Source organism: Rhodnius prolixus, unplaced genomic scaffold, assembly GCF_049639745.1.
Source record: "Rhodnius prolixus isolate KJV_2025 unplaced genomic scaffold, Rpr scaffold_1, whole genome shotgun sequence".
In the NCBI taxonomy this organism is placed as follows: Eukaryota; Metazoa; Arthropoda; class Insecta; order Hemiptera; family Reduviidae; genus Rhodnius; species Rhodnius prolixus.
Genome location: NW_027411581.1, coordinates 55,618,302 through 55,642,008, shown reverse-complemented (window position 1 = coordinate 55,642,008; position 23,707 = coordinate 55,618,302). Strand labels below are relative to the sequence as shown.

The 23,707-nt window shown below is 35.4% G+C and overlaps 2 protein-coding genes across 2 annotated transcripts in view; one reads left to right on the top strand and one right to left on the bottom strand.

Moving 5' to 3' along the window:
• Positions 1 to 23,707, top strand: part of LOC141462385 (allatotropins-like) — a 185,899-nt gene that overhangs the window by 24,486 nt on the left and 137,706 nt on the right. The window lies entirely within an intron of this gene.
• LOC141462384 (uncharacterized) overlaps positions 1 to 23,707 on the bottom strand; it is a 169,640-nt gene that overhangs the window by 130,091 nt on the left and 15,842 nt on the right. The gene's annotated exons all lie outside the window — the stretch shown is intronic.

The following is a 23,707-nucleotide window of genomic DNA, read 5'->3' as shown; positions in this document are numbered from 1 at the left end:
GAGAGAAAATCGCGAGGCCACTGGCGTTTTAATCGTCTGGGACTGGGAGGATGATCTGGATTGTGATGAAATGATAGATAGCGGACAAGAGGATTTTTCTACAAATAGAAAATGAATATTTCCCATTTGTCAAATAGTTGAATTTGATGTTTACTGAGAGAGGAAAAATTACAGAATGATAACAGATATTGTAGAACTACTGAGGAATGAACTACTGAATGAAACATGACTGATAAAAATGATTATGATAGAACTCCTAATGACTAAGAGAAGACTAGACCAGTTGTCATTCTGAACTGCGAAGTCATCCACGGATTGGTGCAATAATTTTCTGCTAAAGTCATTAAGGCACTTCAATTCCAGCGTAGGATCAGTGTTTAGCACAGAATGGGGTAGTGCGCAAGGAGCTAAGCTAATACTTAGTGGCTCTTAAGCACGAATTTCATTAGTAAGTTTTTCCGATTGTACTGTCTCGTTGAGGAGGACCTCGTCCTTTCCAAGACTGTAGCGCCGAGGAAAAAGACGACTAAATCGGTAACCACCAAACTGGAATTGCCTAAATTTTTTTACTTTAATGAATTACAGAAGTCATATTTGTGGTGGTTTATTATGACAACCGTTAAATTTAAGTTCATGAATGGACTAATATTATTTCCTTATTGGTATTTTTTATTTTGAGCTAAAATAAATGATTTTTGCTGTTCATTATTTTTGGCGACTGATTCATAGTTTCAATAGGATGAAAAAATAATTGCCATTTCAGTCGTGATACATTTATTCTGCAGAGCTTTCGACCTAGGGACTAGGTCATCTTCAGGGCTAGTTTACAAAGTAATATTTTACATTACAGGGTTGGTGTGTCTTCTGTCTTGTCTGTTCATGGTCTCGGTCCATGGTCTGTCCAGTCCATGAACAGACAAGACAGAAGACACACCAACCCTGTAATGTAAAATATTACTTTGTAAACTAGCCCTGAAGATGATCCAGTCCCTAGGTCGAACGCTCGGCAGAATAATTGTATCACGACTGAAATGGCAATTATTTTTTCATCCTATTAAATGATTTTTGATTCCGTCATTTTCCAAATATAGAACTTTCATTCAATTTATTATTATTTATCAAATAATATAGACTTTTTTAAAAAATAATTATTAAACCTCATCTTACTGTATAAGAATTTAATGAGCAAAAAAAAAAATTTGGTTCTGATGATGTGTCAATCTGTCAACATGAAAATGTGATAACAAGGCAGTGAGAGAAATGTTAAGCTTAAACTCATGTTCAGTGCATGTCAAAAGCATGAAGACAACTCAACGCACTTGCATACCTAAATCTTACTAATGATACTAGCCTGTCTGCGCATCAATTAGTGCGAGAATAGGTTTTCCAAATGTTAGTCTCATTATCATTTGGGAAATCAGCTGAGCATTGAAGGAGATAATAATTGTTTAAGTGTAAAATAGAGTTCTGGGAAATTCAAAAATGGAAATGGAAATAAATTCTATTTTTTCCATTTTCTTCAAACTACTTTAAAGTTCGTTAAATGATGCATCATTATTACTCTTATCTATTATTTCCTCTTAATTCTCCATAAACCTGCATTAAGTGGCTTTATTAGCGAAATATGCAGCCAATATGGAGTCCAAAGGAGGGATAGGGTGTTTGGAGCAGGTTTGAAGCAGGACTTAAGCAAAGCCCAGACTATATTGTAGTAATTGTTTCTTTAAGAACGAGAATTAGATTTTGTTTCCTAATTTACTCAAAACTCACTGAAATCAGATAATATCTTAGTAATATTGCAACCACTGATGTCTATCTTTGTGAAATTTGTATAAGTTTATGTTTACCACAAATTACTCATTCCATCATCTTAGGACTGATCATTTAGTGGAAATCTAGACTAAGAACATTCCTCACATTCACAAGAGATGTTTTTGGCATATTTCAAATTAGATTTATGTTTAACACATGAATCGTTTTATTAAACAATAGAAATTAAAAAAAAAAAAACATATGATCGCTTAATTTATGGAGGGGGGAAAAATTGTGGAAATGATTCACAAATGATAAATTAACGATAAGCAGCGCTCGTGCAATCCACGAAATTTAACTTTTATTATTATTTAAATTATTTAACACAAGGTGATTTAAAAAAAGTAAGAAAAATATTAAATGAAATTTAAACAATTAAATAGACGAACGGACACGATACAACGGTTTTGTTCAAGCAACAAGGCAAATTTTCCTGAAAATTGACGACGAACATCGACAAAACGAAAGAAAGTGCCGTCGTTGATTATGAACAATCGGTGCACTTTCTTACGCAAGACCGTGGCCACACATTTGCTCACATCATGGGGAAAATGGATGTCTGATATACGTAACAATAACACTGAAGAGGATAACGAAGCTTGGAAAATATACTATAAACGGAATTGTTTCATTTTGCTGCCCAAAGATGCACCTTTAGCTTTAGATATTACAGCATTGTGCGCCATCTTCACAATCTGTGGACCATTCTTGTTGAGCTGTCACACTGAAATTGACAAAGCATCGAATCAGGTGATCACTTTTCTGTTTGAAAAATACAATATCCGTACAGTAGTGAAGGGTGATGATTGCGAAGAGATATTAGAAAACCCTACGGTATCTTTGTTGAGTGTTGTCAAATGTTTTCCAAATGTCTGCTGTGAATTATACTCAATGGGCATCTGTGGACCATTGGTGCCGGCCAATGTTCTTGGTAAAACATTCAAGACTAAAAAACGGGCCATACTCTGTCCCCTGTTTCCAATGGTGGCCAGTGAAATCCTTTTCAAACCGGATGGTACAAACATTATCCCCCAGTTATTATGGATAGCATGTAACGTAAACTTTGTTTCTAATAAAAAGATGAAACCCAAAAAAAACATGCAGAAAATCTGGAATCGTTTAAAACAAGATTTGAGAAACAGGTTGATCAACGAAGAAGTACGTGTGAAATTGTGCGTGAAATGGGACATACTTGACGAAAGATATAAAGTGAATAATAATATCATGAATAGCAGGAATTACTGTTTGCGTAAACTGGGAAGTCTATTCACTGATGAAGCCGCATGGAAGAAGTTTAAAAGTGAAATTGATGATTTTCACATGTAATGTTTTAATAGTTTTAACTGTTTTGAAAAGTTAGTTTTTCTTTTTGCTTTCTTTTATTTCCCTTAAGAGAAAGTATTGCATTCGTGTAGATTTCCATTTTACGAATTTCCCAGAAGTTATTTTTATTTTAGTGAAGTTACTAATGATCACAGCCAAGCCAACTAACATTTATTTCGTAGTTCGGAAAACCCATTCTGGTTAGGCCAAGTCGTGAGAGTGTTCGCACTAAATTATTTGTATAAATGGAACCATAACTGCTTTTCTAGCTAATAAAGGAGAAGAAGAAAAATTATTAGTTATTCGGCTTTTCTTTTCTCGTAATCAGTAAATATGTATGTATATTACTATTTTTTTAAATTATTTATATTTTTTTAACAGTTTTACTTCATTTTTCAATTTTATTTCTTCCACTTCTTTTTCCTAAGTAATTTTTCCAATTGAAATTTTCTCATTTAAAGATACCAAAAAGAAAAAGTAAATGAGTTATTGTGAAAAACCAATTTTTCACTCTTTGAGGCCGAAGTGAAAAGTTAATAATAATCATGAACAATGAAAATTAAAAAAAAAACAAAAATTCTGGTAAACTCATTAAATAGGGAGATGTGGGGGGATAATATATAGAAAGAAAATGGAAGGAAAAACACCTGTCAAAAGAAAATGAAAGAAAAACATGAAAGCCAGTTTGAACTTTGTATATATCTAAACGAACAAGCTCCTCTTTCATCTTTCATCTGACAGGTGTGTGGCCATTATTAGTGAAGGCATTAGGTTTTGCGATCAAAGTATCTCCTGGGACCAAAAGATCTTCAGCGTGAAGGATATGCTCACCCACTAATTGAAGTGTTGTTGCCTTCTTCACTAAAAGAATTATATGAGAATATAAAAGAAAAAGGAAAAATTTTAAAAGTAAGGATAAAAGGATAGATGTTGATGAGAATTTTTCATCTAATTTTCCCCTGAGAATAATTCCTTCTAGTTCTTCATCTTGTTGAAGAAGTAATGACAGCCTTTCTGAGTAAGCATTAACCTGTTAGGTCTAAAACCATACTATCAGAGTCTTCTCTTACAACTTATAAATAGCCTCTGGAAAAGTAACGGAAGACTTTTATTTGTCTCTATATTGGGAGTTTAATAGACCAAAATCGGGTAGTAGCAGATACTGTAAAACAGCGAATGTTGTAGAAATAGTTTCCTCTGATTTGAGTAACACCAAGAGAAGATAATGTTCTTCCCACGAATTCCGCTTGATGCTGATTCGCTTGCAAAGACTCCTTTATTTTGGTTATATGTGCATAAATATATGATTAATTCATGGAATATCCTGACTAGAAATGTCACACGATTTCAACAGCTACCATTGTGAAATGGTGAACTCTCATGCATCATCAGTGGTTGATTTATATCCTGGGTGCTGGAAATTCGGCTTCCACAACTGTAACAATTTGACAAACCAACCAACCTCTGATGATGGTTAAAAGTCTGCCACCTTAGATTTAAAGAAAGCAAGTGTGCTTTGAAGGATATCATCGAAAATAGTATTACATAATAATAACCATTCAATGGGCGCCACGGTAGCCGAGCGGTTAGAGGCGAGACCTGCGAAGCTAATATGTATTGTGGTACTGGGTTCGATTCCCGGTCTTAGGCCTTGGATTTTATTTAATGGTTAAAAAAAGAAGTTTACAGTAAAGTATGTTTGCTAGTCGCCTCCGTCCACGACACCTAATTGGTAGTTGGACGTTAAGCCCCGCCTGAAAAAATAGGCGATTACTTTACTTTTAACCATTTAATTGACCAATTTCTTAATATTATTGAGCAATTATTCATAATTTACTTCATGGTGGAACTTGTTTAGTGTTCAGTTAGTAAGTAGATGTGATTTGTTGCATTATCCGCCGGAAGGGGCGTCATCAGCAATACCGGCAAGAATTTCAGAGTTTTCTAGGTCACCGAGAACCTTCTTTCAAACTATTCTTTCCGAAAGTTGTTTCAAATAAAAGATATTATTAATTATATGTTAAACCAACCGTATCTAAGTACCCAAGTTACTAAGTACTCAAATAAATCTACTAATCAGATTGTGCAAAGTAGCACCGAGTAATCAAATTTAAGCGCCATAACACTTGGTTCAGCTTTTTTGTATTTATAATAAATTTCCCAAATAATAAAGATTGACACTATTATACTGAAAAAAATGTTTTGGCAATTGAATAATAAATAATTTATTTCAGAAGCCATTTTGATTAACTCCATGTGCTTTAATGTAAATCGTTGCAGTAATTCAACTCAAATTCAGTATCAGGTGCTGAATGATAACGTTAAATTTATTTGAATTTATATTATAAACGGAATTATAAAAAACTGTACATTATTTCATCGCATTTCTCCACTTTTTTGTTTTATGGAGTTAATCGAGTTGTGAAGTGAACGGCTCAATTGTGAATCAATGACCACTAAGTTTGTCTAATATGGTGGGGCAACGAAAGCCATTCAAGCACCTTTCACCCAAATACTCTTCATTCATCAAGAAAAGAACGTTCTTTTTGCTAAGAGAACTCTTCTAAAACTCTCCGAAGCTTCCACATGTCTTCTGGACTTCAGTTATTAATTCATCTGCCACAAAATGCTTCTTGAAATCAAGCGCTGGCTCTGGAATCACAAAACAGTGTGAAAGATCTCACCTTATCTAAATCGTTTCTTAATCTACTGTTGCTTCATAGTAAATCACTTAGTACTTCGCATTATTTGTGTAAAATAGGCCAGTCTGATTGTTTAAAGCTACAATGTGGCTTGATTTGGACAGCAACATTTTATGATTAAGATTCTTTCTTCTTCTGCGATTCTATCATTTCTTTTCTAGTTGTGTACTGTTATTGTCATAAACTGTGAGAAATATTTCTATCATATAATTCTATTTAATATACTAGCCTGGAGATTAGGATTACGAAATAATAAGAAAGGATTATAAAGAGACTAAGTTGAAGAAGTACGACTGGCTAAGTTCTGAAGAGAGATGAAGCGACAGAAAAAAGTAATTGGAATAGAAAGGTTAATGGAATTTTTTTTTTGAGAAGCAGGATGTTAGGTAACTGCTACAACCAGTGTTAGGATATCCTCGTTAATTTCACAGGATGTGGAGCGAGACACACGTTGTCATGGGACAAGGAAGAAAATGAAGACATAGAAGATGAAAAGAAAGAGTATGTACTAGTATAGACCAGACAGCTGATGGAACTTCTCAGCTCCTCTAAACTTGGATCGTAAATCTAAGTTGGTTATCGAGAGAGAAGGTTTTGTTTTAGTTTGCCCTTTTCCTCTGCCCACTTTCTCAACTTAGCCATCATCACTTTTTCTCAATGGACAGCATCAATTATCTATCCTCCTTTCATTACCTTTGCAAGATATATTTTGTAGGCATCACCAATTAAACTAACAATTTTCAGCGTTCACATTTAAGGTTGTTACTTTATTTAAAAATATTCATCGACTTATAATTTCTTGAATAATGGTCATCTGAAAGCGCTTCAAGTTTGCCAGGCTTGTCTGTGTAAATCTAGGTTCTAACGTTGCCACTTACAATATAGGGAAAAGTCGCCTAAATCGTACCGCTGCTTAAATCGTACCTCAATGATTTCAAAAGTACTTTTGCCGCCATACAAATGGCGTATTTAACAGTATTTAGTTATAGTGCAACATTATTTAGTTATACTGCTCGTTTGTACTTATGCGAGTAGGCATCTGCATTTCTATGAATTAAGACTGAAATTAGTGTAATTTTAATCTGGTTTTGTGGAAGCTCCTAAGGTAAAAAACACTGTTTAAATACATTTTACTTTTTAGTGTAAGTTATAGATCTATTAGTGATTTGTTTGCCTCTTGCAGTTTTGTGAAAGATTTGTTCAAAATAGTTTTGGGGCCTTATTAACTGACGCACGCTGTGTCTTACCTCGTACCCACTTACGCTTCCTAAGTTGTACCACTGGCCGCAAGGAGTTTCAAGTTTAGTTTTCTTACGTGTCAGTTGAAATACATTTTCATTAACTTTTTTTTTAAAATCACTTAAGAGTTATTATAACGAAGCCTCATCAATTTGGTAATAACAAATGCCGGCGAAACATTAAAACAAAGTACTGTTTCGGAGATATTGGGTAAAGCATAATTAAAATCTGATACTTAAATCTACAGGATTGTGGTCATGCAATATACATGTCTTACGGGATGAAGACTTCTCTGCTTATAAATAATGAGGACTCATGTCCAAACCAACTCCAGAAGAGAATATTGAAACTGAAGAAACTGAAAGACTATCAGCCGACACTCTTCTATCGACTCTAGAACAACACCTACACAAGTCATGACAAATACAGAAATTAAAACACGCTCTCACATTCAGTCTCCAACTGATCACGTCAGACTACCAGAGAATAAAAGGCTAATTTAAATTTACTGGCTCCAGTTCCACGTCCAAATATATTTATTTGAAAATAAACCATCTACTTACCTAGCTCGAGGTACGACTTAAGCAGTAGGTAGTACGACTTAAGGTACTGGTTTCCTTAGTTGTACCGATTGCAATTTCTCTTACTTTTAAGGAATATGTGCGCAGACTTGTTTTATTGGTAATTGGTCTATTATTGAGCAATAATTGCTCTGTGTATTATTGCACCATCAGATAGCTTGAAATTTAGTTATTTTATTTTGAATATCGTTATTTGGATGAAAGCTAACCTTTACAACCCAAATAATTGAAATACGGCACCTGTTCCAGTGGCTTATCATCTATTATTATTTTAGAACGAAGTGGATGCTTTCCATGGTGGGCCATAACCTTTGTCTTTGATATTGATATATTTAAATTTTACTGTCTACCAAGTTAATGTAAGTATTTTATGCACTGAGCGCTGTAGATCTTCCTCATTCTTCTGTAATATTATTACATCGTCTGCATAGAGCAAGATGTTTAGATTGTTCTCTCAATTGGATACCTGAACTCACTCCTTTTTCCATTTTTTTTATCAGGTTATCTACATAAATATCTGCTTCGCAAGTAAATTTAAAAAGTATTAAAACTTTATTAAGATATTTCTTCTAAAGTTAATAAATAAATTTACTTAGCCATCTAAATCATGTAAATAACTTTTGCGAGCCTCCATCTCTTTTAGCTACTATTATCCACACCCATTCTATCTCTTTATTTACAAAACTGAACACAATCAGGATTTAGTTTTGTTGGCAGAGAGTCTCTAGCGGCGGCAGAGTGAGGTTTGGAGGCAAGGATTGCTGGCACTACTAACTTTCTCACACAACAGAACAGTCCCTGAAGTCATTTCCAACACCCCCGCTTCTGTACTGACATCACACGATCCTCCTTCTTCTACAGCTTCACCCACGCAAACATTACTACAGCCAAAGTTCTGTTTCCCTCGGTTTGGAATTTTGTTCCAGCCAAGACTTGTTGATCTAGAGAAGCGATTCCCTTGAAGTGACTCATTCACTCACTCACTCAACAAACACAGGATATAATCAGTCTTTTCAGAATGGAAGTGTAAAGGAAAAAGAAGTGGAGGATAAACAAAATTAAATTTCACCAGGGGGTTCTCACTTCCCCAGGATATTCGCCCCAAAATCATTATCGTAGGAAAATATTTTAATTAAGTAGAGGAAGGATACAGAAAGTGGTTGTGGCAGAGCTATTTTTGAGGACATCCTGAAGAAACCAGAAAATTTATTGGAAAATGAGTACTTTGTGTTAATCAATTTTGGACTAAAAACTTATTTTCGACTCCTGTATTGGCACATCCGGGAAATAATAATTTGGGACTTATATTTATTTTCTTTATTATTATTATTGTTAATTTGAAATTCTTGCTTTTTCTTACATTTTTCAATGTTAGGAAAACTTCTTATTTTGGAAAGCTGCTGGAACGTACTAACCAACCAAACCGGATCGGAGTATAACTTCCGCTACATCACTTTCATCTCCTATGCTTAGCCCCAAGCTGGAGACGTATTGAGTGTTATTAACAAAGTGTCCAAAATGCCATCTTGCGAGTTCTCTCACACCTTAAACAGAGTCCCAGAGCGATCTCGCTCTCTCTCTCTCTCCCCCCTCTATTTCCACTAAACAAAGTTAAGGCTCTGAAACTTCTCCTTGCCGTTGACTACCTCCTCTTCCCAGTCTCCAGATACCTTTTAAGATAAAGAGACTAAGCTTAGAAGATAATTCTGTAGCAGGACACAACAAAGTGGGCCTGCATTACTAAGACATCTACGCACACATACACAACCAAACACTGAGTCACCAGCCAAGTAGTACTTCCTTGATTGAGTCCTAAAGGGCTCTATCTAAGCCGGCCAGCCAAAGCTTAGACTCTATTCAGAACTACCATCTACCTGACTAGTCCAAAACGCTAAGCAGATAATCAGTTTAAAGGCCGCTTAAAAGCTACAGGTGTGTTTCACACTTGGTCCAGTTACCTGAAGATTTTAAAGGAGACAATTTTATATACCTATGGTGGTGAAGTGGGGGGAAGGCTAAGAGAATTGCGGAAAGAGGAGAGAACAGAAATTGGCTCAGACAATTTCTGAAATTAAATTACTTTAAACGGATTACCAATTATTTTTATTGTAATCTGTTGCAAATATATTTTGTCACTATTCCATTCGGTGAAAATGGCAATCGAGCTCGGTTTCTGCTTCGGTGCGTGTGCTTCTATGTTTATTGTTATGAGTATGGTCAGCATTACTCAATTATAGAAGTTTATAATTCGATATTTGATTTAAACTCATCATTAGACTTGATAAATAAGCTTTTGGTAAACAGACTTTACTAATTCGATTTTAGGCGGGTGAGGGAGTTTTCGGCTTTCTTTTATTTTGGAGGGGAGAAAAATCAGTTCATAAGACTTTTTTGAAACTTTGAATTAGCACTGTGGTTAACCTGTTATCTTGTATTATGTAAGGAAAGTTCCAATTGGTCTAGTGACCGCCCAAATGGCCCACCAGATCAGTCTCTTTCACTATACTAGAAACCTAACTCTAAAAATTTAGTTTCTGCTACCAACGAAGTTTAGAAGATTACAGAGGGAAAGGAAATGGGTAACTCCTAAATTAGATTAAAGGAGCATTTTAAGGAGATCTTCCTGTAAACCCCCAGAAAAACTAAACATTCCGCGTCAAACTTACGAATAAAAGTCACAGTGAAAAGCTGAATAAGTACTGAGAAAAATAATAATTTGCTACACTTAAGAGAAAATCTTTTAGTGACATTTTAAAGGAAATTTTCGAAAAACTGGAAGAAGAATCACTTCCCTTAAAGTAGAACTTGCGGGTCGTCAGATTTCGGATAAACCCTAAGGCCTTGGACACACAGAAAGCGGTCCGTCGCGGGCTAGTCTTTGTCGCGACGACAAGCGATCTGGTAGTACAAAATTACAGATTTCAACGTGACCGCCTTGCCACCTAGTAATACGAAAAAATATTAAAAGAACCTATCTTCATGTGACACCAGTTCAATAGTCAATACATAACTTTAGTATTCCCTCTAATTGTTCTCTCTTCTTATTGACTTCATGCACCCAACTTCGTCTTTTCTTATTTTTCCTTTGCCAAGCTAATAGGAGAAGAAGTTGTTCTTCGTCCGAGCTCATAGTCAATGTATAAAAATTAAAACAAAGAATAACAAAACGAAGGAAGCTAAACAAACTGGAACGCTCTAACAACAGAATCGCGTCCTGTGTGACGTCCCCATATCGCAGACCGCCGTGACGACCGCATTCTGTGTGCCCAAGGCTTTAGTACTGCCGCGACAAAAGAGTGAACCAAGTTTTCTGGCGAATTTTAGTTTTAAATATAATTCCACCAGCCGCAAACAGATTTTTGGTTGGCAATTTTCAAAGTATGACAGACTCGTAATTCTTCATCGCTTACTGCTAGAAAGTGCTGTGAAATAAGAAAGCACTTATCACTACTATTTGGAGCTAAAAGAAACCAAGAAGTTTAATATCTGAAAACTATACTATTTGGTTGATTATTCGCACTTTTGTGTAAAATATTCATAGATAGTTGCAAATGTAGGATAAGCTTGTTCGCTTCATGCTTTCTTCTATCGTTATTTACATATTTATTACCCTAGAGAGGAAAAAATGTTGTGAAAATTGAAAATAACATGTGTTTATAAAAGAAAACTAATAGATATTCAAAGTGAGTGTAACAGTTAATTTCACTTTCCTTTAGTACTTTTATTCTATATACTTACCGATCCGAAATTCAATATACAGATACCGTAGATTACTTCCATATGTGTTAGTGTGAACATTTACAGCAATTCTCCCGTTTTAAATTGTACTTTTTCTCTGGAATTTAGGATTTTTAAAAATTTAAAATTATTATTAAAATTATATGGTTTTTAAAACCTGCTTGGCACTTTAGTGACGAAGTCTATACTACCCTTATTCCGGAACTGCATTTATTTATTTATTTTGCTGAAAATTGATTCAAATAAAAGCGATAGACCTAAATGTGAATGTTACACACGCCAATTTTAAAAAAAAATATCTTATGAATATCTCTTTTATACTCGTATATAAAAAAAAAGAAAAAGAAACTAAAGTAGTACTTCCAGGCGAAGAATTAGATTCTTCTAACTCGGAATTGAATCACACTTACAAAATATATAGTTATCCGACAATACACTGTTTTGGCGGAAGGTCTACCGTGGCTTTTTTCAGAAATGTCTTTAATCGTATTTTGTGGGAAATATTATCAGTTTATTTGTAGACCTCCAAGAGTTTTCCATAAGTTTATCAAGTTTAAAAAGAAATTATTTTTTTGGAGAGGAGGGAAATCTCCAAAAATGGAAAATATATTTAAAAAAGCTTTTCTCAGCTACCGTCACTGTCCTAATGTAGCACGCTGACGAAATATAAAATTTGAAGTTCCGGTGACTTTCATTTTTGAACAGTAACAATATATAGATTTTACTAACAATACACAATACCCAGACCATTTTCTTAAATCCACTTTTTTTTGGAGGAGACCTAGCGGACTCCAAAACTTATATTTCAAACTTATTACAGAGCTTCATCTGGTAATAAGAGTTTGAAATTAAATTTATTGAAAGAATAAGTTGAAGTGCTGCAAAAAGAGTAAAGATTATTGCCAATTTCAGTCATTATTATATTTATCATATGCTAAGCTTTCGTCCTAAGGACTCTTTAAAGAGTATGTTCTCAAAAACAAATATTTTGTGAGTACATCCGTGTGTATTAAGTAAAATGAAATTAAAAAAAAAAATCATTAGAAGCACGTTAATTTAATAATGGCTTCCTTGTATGGCTTCTAAGATAATCCGACTTGTATTTAGATAATCTGGCTACACGAGGTTATTAAATTAGATTAAATTGTAGATTGCCTAGACTGCTTTCACTTCCGCCACCTGCCAGTTATTAGCTTCTCTAATGTACATTCCGTGTAGATGTATTTATCAGTCATTGTAGCATGGAATGCTGCAACTCCTACGCTTTAGAGGTTTTCAATTAAAAGTATAACCAAAGATGGTTATCAGATTTTATTTCATCTTTGTGTTGCGATCTAGGGTAGGTTGTGTTTCATATTGTAATCAAGTTATATGCTGTACATTGTTAAAACTTCGTGTAACTTATCTGGTACCGTTCATTTCTTTTTCTTTTTATGCTCATAGCACGCATGTTTACTGCGCATTGGTTTTCAGACATTTATCCACAGTGGTGAATTTATCAGTTTGGTAGACTTCGACTTATGTTTACTGCATGCTATATGCGCTAACTCAGCATGTGCTATGTGAGTCTGTAACTGAAATGACGCAGAATTCTCTACACTAGGAGTCGGCAACCTATTTTAAGTAGAGAGCCATTTCTCCTTAAATAATTTTAATAAATCTTACCAAGAGCCGCAAGGATGATCGTGTAAACAAACTCTGTAGATCATTTGTATTCGCAAATTATTATTTTATGATATTCAGAAACATGTAAATGTTTTATATATTGCAAAGTAAAGAAACAAATAAATAATAACTAAACCTGTGTTTGAATGAAAATGACGGCAGTCCTATATATTACGTACTGTATTTTAATAAGATATAAGTTTGGGTTACCGTCGACAAGCAGCATATATGTTACAGAACTTTACGCTATCTACATGGCACTAAGTAGGAGGAATCCGGGGTAAAGTTGCAGTTTGCTCCGATTCTATAAGCTCTTTACTATCGTTGCAACATATTTATTCCCAACACCCTATAATCCAAGATATACACACATTGATTTTTAACTTGAGAGTGGAAGAGATTAATGTGTGTTTCATATGGATTTCGGGCCATTCAGGGATTCAAGGAGCTTATAAAGCGTAGCTGGCAGCGCGAGTGGACGTCAGTAACCGACAACAAACTAAGAGCAATTAAGGAACCTGTGCACGCCTGGGACTCAGCATATAGGTCAATTAGAAGAGAGGAGGTAGTAGTGGCTCGGCTGCGAATTGGTCATACCCGGCTAACGCATGGTTACCTGATGTGTGGCGAGCCTACCCCGTTGTGCAACGCCTGTAACAGCTGTCTTTCTCTGTAGCATGTCATTGCTGAATGCCCGGCCTATGAACAGGCTCGACGGAGTAATAATATTCAAAACGACATTGCGAAGGCCCTTGGGAATGATCCAGCTCAGTTAAACAGGGTGATCGGGTTTTTGAAGCAAGTCAGGCTGTTTGATGAGATATAGCTTGGAAGGTAGATCTACACCTTGAGTGGTCCGTGAAGGGATGAAGAGGGAAGTGGGATAGAGAGCATAATAACCAAAAAGTTCATTGCTCAAAAATAAACAAAATAAAAAAAAAGATTTACTTTAATAAATGAAATTTTCATTTGTTTCAATAAAATTGAAATATATAATATATTTTGGGCAGGCTGAAGAGCCACAAAATTTGGATAAAAGAGTCGCGGGTTGCCGACCCCTGGTCTACACCAAAATGATTCATTAATTTCTGATAGTAGATGAAAGCTCAAAACCAATTGATGATAGAATAAACTTGCTGCTGTGGTAGATAAAATCTACGATATTATCCAATACTGCGGACCTACACATGTTACCTAGTACCCATTGAATTCGATACTCATTATTATTATTATTATTATTATTATTTTTTTTTTTTTTTTTTTTTTGGCGCATCAACAGCTGAGGTTATTAGCGCCCGGAGCTTTTTCCAGTGCACTGCCGGCCTCCGGACAGTGTTCTCTCGTTACAGACAACACTGTCCATCACCGGACAGTGAGCTGTAAGAAGCTCCTAGGAAGAGAAAATCTAAGGGTCAGCTGCTGGATTCGAACCCGGGACCTCCGCGTGGGAGTCCAGTATGCTAACCTCATAGCTAATCCCTTCCCTCATTATTATTATTATTATTATTTTTAGATATGTCAAAATGTTGGCAATAATAGTATTTTTGTTAAACTAGAATTTTGTATCAGACTATTGCTCAATATATTGCAAAAGTAAACTCAATATATTATAAAAGTATACTTACTACTTTTGAGTTATACATCATACTTGAGCCAAATTGTTTGCACTGCACTATAATTTACATCTACGTAATTTATAGAGTTTTTTCGTAATCCTTTAAATTAATGACACAAGTAATGAAAGATAAAATGAAAAATGCATTACCCCCCCATTTATATGTAAAATACGATATAAAAAACCAAAACAAAAAAAAGGTTGGGATGAATAAAATATGGGAAAGTGACGACATTACTAGGTTTTGGATTTGAACTTTAAATCGGACATTTTGTCAACTGGGATTATTTAATACCATGGACTAATTCATTTGTAGCGGGAACACATTTTCTGAAACAATCTGGTAATGTCTGCTGCAATTATTTTGTTTTTTTGGGGGTTTTGTAAGGTGCGCAACAACAAGGGTCCTTTGCACCTAAACTATACTGTAGAATAGACACTTTACTACACAGCCTAACCTAGTCAATCTGATCGATACAATCCTAACGGTTGGCCTAACTCCTATTTTCTTCTAACCTAACCAACTAATGTTGGGGTGGAGTACTCGATATTCCTCGCACCCCATAGAGATCTAACCTAAATTTTAAAAAAACCTATGCAATTATTTTAAAAGGGTTTTTCAGTTTTTGTGGATTGAAAATTTATTTCTGAAATGTAATTAACTTGTTGCTAGCCGGAAATAATGTTACGATCGTGTCCAGCATTTTTGAGAATTCTTTTAGAGCTTTTGGGAAAGTCTACTAAGCACCCCCAAAAAAACTCTCCTGGAAAGACTTATAAAATAACGTTATAGGTATACCGGTGTGTAATGAGTCTGCGGGGGAGCCGAAAACTCAAAAAAATAAAAAAGCCTTTAGTATAGAACTGTTGCGGGATTTCTCCCGCTAGTTTTCTTTTATATTCTCGAGGAGTGACTAATTGAAATATAGATAGATAGATAGATAAATATTCTGTATTTATGAAAACATATTACAGTGAGAGGTACAAAATAAACGAAAAAAATAATTCACTGGTGCATAACTGAATACAATTTTCTTCTACTTACCAATCAAAACAAGTAAACACAAATTTTTTGAATTTTAAAACAGATAAAAAATAATTATAAACGTTATTAAGTTGTTGACAGTTTGCAACATCTAATATATCTGCTACATCACTATTTATTACATTTATATTTTTAAACAAAGATTTTCTATAATTGTTATAAGAAGGGCAATATTTTAAGATATGAGCGAGCGTTTCCTTTGCATTTAGATTACAAGTTTGACAATTAATTGTTGTATCTATGACATACTGTTCTCCATTTAAATATATTCTAATTAGATTTATATTACTTAGCCTAAGCTGAATTAATAATCTTTGCTGTTTTATATTTGAATTACCAATAAAATAAAAAGGAACACAGTCTGTTTGTACAAAAAAATCTAAAATCTGGGTTATATTTTGAATTATACACTCTCTCCAGATCCAGGGATTTTAAGTGGTTCGACCATTTCTCTAAAATGTCTTTTTTACACTGTCGGAGCAGATCCAAACTACTAAATCTTACGTCATAATAACCAATTGTATGCAATACTTTGGCAAGATAAGAAAACCAGTGTTTTTGCATTGTATTGTCTTGTTTATATACTTCGAAAAGGCAAATCTTTGGTAGCTCGGAAGAAGACATAGCGAGTACTTTAATCCACCAGTTAAGAGTACGCTCCAGTATTACCACGCGAATATCTTTGTACCCAGTTTCACTTCTAATAAAATGATTAGGGGTGTTTAATGGTAGGTGAAATAGACCTTTAAAAAACGAAACTTGAAGTTTCTCCGGTACTTTCAAATAGTTGATGGACCAAAGTTCAGAAGCATACAGAAGTGTAGCAGCTGAAATTGACTCAAATAATCTAATTTTAGACTCCCATGTGTTTGATTTGGCCTTAATTAAAATTTCCCGAACCTTCGCTAGAGCTTTATTACCCTTAGTAAAGAAGTACTTGGAAGCACACTTAAATGCTCCTGTACATGTAAAAGGAACTCCAAGATAATTATATGTATTAGCGTATTCAATAATTCTATTGTCATAAAAAAGTGGAGGATAAAGCTTTGCTTTCGGGGAAGCACGAAAAATAACGATTTGTGTTTTGTCGGTGACTAATTGAAATATATATAAGCTTTGAGTTTTGGTTTTGAGTTATTTTGTTCACGACTATTTTTAAAAGCCAAAAACAAAATAGTTATTTCCAGTGAAAAGATTCTAAAGAACAGCTGAGATGATTTCAGATTGGCTAAGGCTGGAAACAAAGGGGTGATGATAGCGAAGAGCAAAGCGGCGAAAACAAACACTATAGTTAGCGTTGCTCTATCTTCGCTTTGCTCCCCATATGTTAACTTGTGTTTGATATGCTCTTCGCTATCATCGCCGCTCCACTATGTTTCCAGCCTAAATGGTTATCCTGCGATTCCAGCGTACTGTACAAGGCTTATAAAGGCGCACCCTTTAATGGCTGGTTTCTGCGATAGTAAATGGGAGTTTCCAGTTCGAGTTCCGCGTTTTCCTCCTTATTTATTGGTAAAATGATGTATAGAAAGTATTTAGAGCTATTTAAAGCTACCACTCAATGTCCAGAACTCTTGGGGTTGTTGAACGTTAAACCGTACTTAAAAGGTGATTAAGTACAGTAAAGTGTCTGGTTTTTTTTCAGGCGGGTTTTACGACTAAATTAAGTGTTTTAAAGGAATGAAAGTATCAAACATCAAACATCAAAACTCACTCTGGACAACAAAAGACCTATTTATGTTAGTATATTAAAACCAGTCTGGGTTTGTGGCATCGAACTGTGGGAGGTTCAACCAAACGCTCAAATCTGCAAAGGATCCAGAGTCCTTGCGGTCTAAAATTCTTCGCTCTATAGTAAACGCTCCTTTCTACGTCACCAATTAAACCATTCACACAGACTTGAACATTCCTTTAGTCGCACAAGTTACTGAAACCCGATACAGAAATCTGCATCTTAACATTCAATCTCATCACAATCCACTGATACAACATCTATCTTTCAGAACATTTCCAGACAACGCTTCTAGACGTCTTAAAAGACAGTGTGGCCTAGCGTTATTGGAGTGTTAACGCTGGGTAACTTCTTCACTCTGAGTGTTATATGTTGTTTATTGTTATCATTGTTGTTTATAACGCAATAAAATGCGTTGATTGTAACAAAATAAACGATCAAAAATAAATAAACATAAGATTAGATTATAAGCGGGACGGGACCTATGCCCCACGGCACCGCAGCCACAGGAGGCTTATTGTGCGTTTCCCTTTAGGTCTAATAGATGAAACCTCCCCTTGAATAAACATACTTTACCATAAAATTCTTATATTAATAATAAAATAAGATTCAAAGCCTAGACCCAGTACCAGAATACTTCTCAGGCCTCCATCTAACCGCTCAGTTTCACCTCCTAAAAGGCGATTAATTTGCTCTCTTCTCTATTCAATTAGAAGTTTTAAGAGAATCATAGGAATCATTTTTGAGGAAAGCTCAAAAAAAAAGTGACAAATTCGTTCGGTAAAGTGGTACTTCGTTCCGATTGGGAGATGCTGTCCGCTCTCTGTTTCTCTCTTGACAGTTTGTGCTTTATGCAATTGTTCATCTTTTAGCTAGAGTGTTTACATACTTATTCACACACAAAGGCATATGTCATCCCATATAATATGTAGTCCATTCGCTAAAAGCATTTTTTAGTGTTCAGAGGGAACTTTAAATATGTAATTTGGCTAAAAACTCTTTGCGATAATGTGGCAATTCTTTCTTTTACTGTAATATTAAATAATATAATCTGATTAAAGGTAGGTCCCAAAATATTGGCTACTTACAATTAGTGCTTTTTTGAAATCAAGATATGTGCGCTATTTTCAATCCTAATGAAAATACCCATAAAATCGAAGATCGTTAAATTAAATTCAGAAAAAAGTAAAGTACAGCTAGAAATCGGACAGATTTAGACTAGTAGCACAGCAAGCAAGGAAATAAACAGGGCTACCAACACTCGTCTTGTACGGTTCCAATTCTGGGTGAACCAAAATGAAAGAGGATGGACCCTCGGAGAGAGTGTGCTTTGTGAGTTATAGAGGGCAAAAGAGTAGGGGGGGGGGTAATGGGTGAAGTTCAATCAGTGGTAATTAATCAGTGGTCATTACGTAGAAATCCAATACACGCTCATTAAGTTGTTGTACAGGTTTAATGGATAAGGTTTGCTATAGATGCATGGAGAGATATGGCTTGAAATTAGCCAGATATTCGATATAAAAAGATCGATATTTTATTAGTGTTCAGTATTAATTTCATGAGCGCTTTCGTATTTCAACAACTTTTTGCCGTTTCATCCAGAAAAAAAGAAGAAGCAATAACACAAAATTAGACGTTACACTCTTGTTCAATCTTTATTGGCAAAGATTCCGCAATTTCAAATTTTCCGCAAAACTCATTATTTTAGCAACTTGTTTCGTGGAAAGTAACCATTACATAGTTTCCAGAAATGGCTCTTATGAGGAAATATTCTTCTTCAATTGGGGAAACGTTCGATTTCAACGGGTTTTAGGGTAAATTACAGGTAAAAACCAAGGTAATAAGGAAATTGGCACTTCTGGAAATAACACGTGGAATTTCATGTGTTGTTAAAAAATGATAAAAACATCAGTTTTCATAGAAGCATAATCATGCTAACAACAGCATTGTTTCAAGTAAAAGTCACGTAAGTGTGCCATGATTATGCCAAATTTAAAGAATATCCGTTTTCGAAGAAATTTCCAAAATTTGGCAAATCCGTTCAAGTAAGTGGCATTTTATATTGGAAGACACTGAGACTATGAGCTTTCACGGTAGAATTTAAACGAAATATCAAGTTTTTACTCGTTTCGATGGTAGTTAAGCATGCTTGAAAGTAAAAGCATTACTTCAAAAGACGTTTATAGGAAATTTGAAGTGTTAAAATCTTCACAGAATCACTATAATTTCACACAAGAATTGTTGAGAGTGTGTTTCATATAAAAAAAAGAAAGTGTTTTATGAAAGATGAGCTTTTCACTATATAAGTGGCAAAATATGAAATTACAGCTTAAACGTTGGCAGAGATCTTTGAAAGAGAGCTTTTTTGAAGCTTCTTCTTCTTCTTCTTATATATATTTATAGCGACGTACAGGCTAGTTTCGTCCTGCTTTAATATTAAATAAGATCGCCTTTAAGTTGTAATATAGGACAGAGCCCCTAGCGTGGTGTGTTTGAGGATAAAATATTGCTATGTATATATATAATCTGTAAGTACTCTTTTAGATATATTAAATTGCGAGAGGATTGAAGAAGGCGCTGCTGTTAGAGTTTGAAGATGGAGAGCCTCAATGGCCAATGTGAGGGTAACCCCTTGCCAATCTGGAGGCTTCAAATTTACCAAAACCTTTTTCTTTTTTTTTGGTTCTCTCGTAAAAGAGAGATCTCTCATTAGAGAGCTCCTTTTGTTCACTCTCTCTCGGCCAGGATCTTTCGTTATGCTCCTCTTTAACACTAATACAAGTATTCGACGTTATTGTTTTCATCTTATATCCTTGAATCTGATGATGATAAGAGTAAAAGAGAAAGAGTTTATAAGTAAAAGAGAATTGACATATGAAAGGAGACGTTGGAGCTGGGCTGGCGAGACCATTTTGATAGCCAACTAAATCGTAATCACGAAGCGTATGGCGGAAAGAGGCTGATATTGCATTGAAGAATTGATATAACCATATTTTTGCTAAGATTAGATCAGTGATGTATCATTTGTTCTCGAATATTTTAGGTTTAGTATCTTAAAGTGTCGCAAGTAATCAAGCCAAATAATTACTGCAGGCTTCTCCAAAATGTTTTCGAGTGAATTTGTTGTACTTAATTAAGGAAAGATAAAATAATAAAAAAAAAGCTTATTTAAGGACATATATATATTTAATTTAAATAATAATTTATACAAAGTATAATCATTTTTGTCAATGGCTCTTCTCTAAAACGGAAGTCCGACGAATTTGTCCCTCTTCTGACAGTTCTTTCATTTTTTTTTTTAAATCTTCAAAAATTTTAATAATCTAATAATATTTTGTTATAATTTATAAAATGAACAAATTACTTTAAATATATATGTATATGAACTCGTTGGAGAGCGCATCTACACATTTAAAGTAAGGAGGAAGTCTTTCTGCCAGAACTCGAAACACATTCTTCCGGTGGATAATCTTTATCTAAAATTTGACACGTAATAGCTTTTAAGTCCCTTTTGTACAAGTAATTAATTTCCTTCTGTAGGAGTTAGATAAAGTGACTGTTAGTTAAAGATCTGAAAGGAATTAATCCAGATGTGTTTAATAGTTCGTAATTTAATTTAACATTTACAGTAATATAATGTTACAGTAATTGTGACGGAAATAGGTTAATGTAACACTGCCTGTTGTAATAATAGTAACTTAATATTAACAAACCAACTGAGATGTAATCAGCTGTGGAATATATAGCCAATAACGAATGAACACTAAATCTTCATTATGTTATTCTAGGCCTTCATGATAATTAGTGCTAATTGTATACTTTGTAATAGTAGTGTTAATTGCTTCTATGGCTTTAAGCAATCAATTTTCGAAATAGGCTTTTTCAACGGAAATGGGCAACGGAAATATTCCTCCAAGTTGGAATGGAATCCGACGGTTAAGTTGCTCTAGGGCAGCAGTCTCTCGTTTAGTAGTAGACCAAATGCCTACTGAGGTTTAGGCAAGTTAATTTGGCGATGTTACTGACAAAAAAAAAAAAAATCAAAAGCCTAGATCTATCTAGTAAGACAGCGGAAATGGGTTTTGATTAGAGGGATCCATTACACTATTCATGAACTGAATTGAACCTGCCGAAGAGTGATTGTATTGGTTGCAGTAGAGATTTTTTGGAACATACAAAGAGCATCTAGGATTTGAAGCTCTTTTTTCCCTGCTATTATTATGGCAGCATTCGAGGGGAAAACCTTTTGCATTAGTAATTATAGAAATATCACTGCTAGTAACTATAATTATGGGATCAGATGTTTCGGGTTGGGCAGAAACAGTTCAGTTCTTTTTTCTTATACAATAAATAAGTTCTTATTAACAAAATAAGATTACTCGCTTTTAAGCTTACCAAAGGAGCTTTGGAAAAAATTGCCCTTCCCAACGTTTATTTCATTTTTTTATAATTAAAAGTAATTATAAGTAAAATTAAAAGTAAAATTATAATTAAGCTATATTTTATACACCAAATTAAAACTTCTCATTAGTGGATCCTCCATTTGTTTAATAAAAGGGATTCAAAGTTTACGAGGGGTTAAGTCCATTGAGTATTGAGTCGAAATCGATGTGTCGTGCGATTCCTCAACTAATCTGTTTAGTTCTTAGGGAAACTAGCTACAGTTTTTCAGACTGAGCTAGCTGCATTTAGGTTCTGTGCTACCGAGATTAACGGGCGAGGAATTATTGATTCTAAGGTCGTCATTTTCTCGGATAGTCAGGCTGCTCTACGAGCTATTAGTTCCCACCAGGTCAACTCAAAACTGGTTTGGGACTGTCTGGGTGCCCTGAAGGAAATTAGTGACCATAATAATGTCTTTCTGGTTTGGGTACCTGGTCATTTAGGTCATAAGGAAAACGAAGCGGCAGATTTATTGGCCCGGGAAGGCTCTGCGGGACACTTCGTTGGCCCGGAGCCCTGTTTTGGGGTTCCGAAGTGTGTGTGAAGACTGCGATCATTAACTTATGGGTGCAGAGTAGGTCTCCAGAGTAGTGGCTTGCCACCACTGGGCAGAGACAGGCGAAGGGAGTTCATTAAAGGCTACTCGCTGAGGCTGACTGCAGAATTAAGGGCTATAAGGATGATTGTAGGCCTATTAACTGGCCACTACAGGCTCAGGAAACACATGCATCGCATGGGCCTGGCAGATGATAGCCTCTGTAGGTTCTGTCAGGAAGAGGAGGAAACGGCATTGCACGTGTTGTGTCAGTGTGAGAGGCTCGTATGGCTAAGGTTGTTACCTCTCGAGAAGGAAAAACTAAGGCCTGTGAGCTTTACCCAAGAGCCGCTCTGCAGCATCAAGAGTCTGATTAAAAGGACAGGTCTGGAGGGTGAGCTTTAGAGTGAGGGGAGCCACAATAGATCCAAAGGGGCCTATGCAGTGGCGTAGGCCTTGAGGCCGCCCTAGTTTAATCTATCTATCTAGAGATGCGGATATGATCAAACACTCGCTACAGAGAGAGGTTTCCAACGGAAGTCAAGGATCGACTATTTAGAAAAGATACATGCTCACGCTTTCTGCGACAGATCGTTTTGGCGATATACACGCACATATACGAGGGTCGTTTGAAAAGTCCGTGCAAAGTCAGAGAGATAGCACCACTGGCGCGTATCGAGGTTATGTTTAGTTAGTAGCATCTCTTGGAAGAACACACACCAAGTTTCAGCCAGATCGGTCTATTTCTTTGTGTTCGGCATTCGTTTGAATCGAGGAAGTCGAGTGATTTTCAAAAAATGGACGAAAAAGAATTTCGTGTGTTGATTAAACACTACTTTATGAAAGGCAAAACGCCTCAGGAGACTAAAGAGAAGCTTGATAAACATTATGGTGACTCTGCACCTTCGATTAGTACAGTTTATAAAAGGTTTCAAAATTTTCGGAGTGGCCATAAGGGCACAAGTGACGCTGAACGTTCTGGACGCCCTGTTGAGGTTACTACTCCAGAAATCATTGATAAAATCCATGATATGGTGATGGATGACAGAAGAGTGAAGGTGCGTGAGATTGCTAGTGCTGTGGGCATCTCGAATGAACGGGTACATAATATTTTGCATCAACATTTGGACATGACAAAGCTATCCGCAAGATGGGTGCCGCGATTGCTCACGCTCGACCAAAAACGAAATCGTGTGAAGTGTTGCAAGGACGGTTTGCAGCTGTTCCAGAAGAATCCGCAGGACTTTAAGCGTCGTTTCGTCACTGAGGATGAAACA